We start from the raw sequence: 1,433 nt of genomic DNA, 5'->3' as shown, positions 1-1,433 counted from the left end.
GGATCATGTGGCCAGTACTTCCATAGGTTAGACTCAAAGCAGTCTTCAATCAATAATCCCATGTATTGTATATGATGTAAGTGTTTATGAGGGTGCTTCGTCAATGGTTTGACTTTGTTACGGATAAAAAATGCCTCTGACTCAATCAATTCACAAATTTGTACATATCACTCTACCTGCTTTACCAGCTGGAGAAGTATGGTAAAATTAAGGATAAGAATTTGTAAAACTTTTCCTCCATTTATAATCCACGTTGCAAAAGACTAATTACTGAAAAGACTGCTTACTTGATTTTGATGTGCAGATGAGTCTACAGTCCATGAATTTATCTGAGGCAATTTTCTTTTGATGAAAAAAAAGAAAAAAAAGAAAGAGCTAGATACAATACTCATGTCAATGTCTTATCAACTCTATCTGGAAGCAGTTTCTGTGTTTCATATGGTATGTACACTGCTAAAAGAGGTTTCACATAACAGCCCAAGAGCATTACCACAGGCTTGCAATAAAGATGATATGCAAGAAATATTTTCCTCAGAGGAATAGAAAGGCAAAAAGCATGTTTAGTCAATGGCTGATCAATTGACAGTTGGCATTCATGTATTTGGATGATAAATGGAATAGAATTGGTCACAGGTGCTGTTTACCAATTGAAATTTGTTTCTATAATAATCTGTTCATTTTCCCATTATTCAAAGTCATGTGACCACCTCATGGCAGAATCACTTTAGCAGCATCTGACTAATATTCCAAACAATTACACAGAGTGTGAAAAAGGGTAAAACAGAATATGAACTTTAATGATTAAGAGAGGTTCTGATGGATGTCAGTACACAGGCATATCAGACACATAAAGCATGCTTTGGTTCAACTGACACTAATAGTAGGCCTACTGTGATAGGTACCCCTGACCCCGAGTGACCACAACATACCACTGACCTTGAGTGACCACCAGGAGACAGCCCTCAGACCACCAGACAGAGCATTTGAAGCAACATCTTGGCCTTTGCTTTTCTAAGACTTATTGGCTTTAATAAAACTTCTAGAGATGATAGAAGTGAGTAGGGGCTGAGTGTTTGTGATGATTAGTATCCAGGAAGATGACTGCTGCCCCCTAGAGGTACATGTAAGGTAGGGGCTAAGTGTCGGTGGATTTTGTCTAGGAAAATGGTTGTTACCAGAAGTACTAAGGGGACTCCAGTTATAACAAAGTCCTTAGGATTATAATCTAAGAAACTTTGCACCATAGACTAAATTTAATGATGACTATTTTTCCCCTGAATTTCACTTTGTTGTAATGAATTTCTTTGTAACCATGTTTGTTGTACTCACAGGAGTGCCCTGTATCATTTAGAGAAATCACTCTTTGGTATCAGCTGGTAGTGACGTTTGGGAGGAAGAAGTGTAGTAGCAGGGAGGACACAGTGTTCTAAAAA

The sequence above is a fragment of the Diadema antillarum genome, unplaced genomic scaffold (assembly GCF_040938485.1).
Source record: "Diadema antillarum isolate AM-2024a unplaced genomic scaffold, OU_Dant_1.0 seq00000102_RagTag, whole genome shotgun sequence".
In the NCBI taxonomy this organism is placed as follows: Eukaryota; Metazoa; Echinodermata; class Echinoidea; order Diadematoida; family Diadematidae; genus Diadema; species Diadema antillarum.
This window is presented reverse-complemented; position numbering follows the sequence as displayed.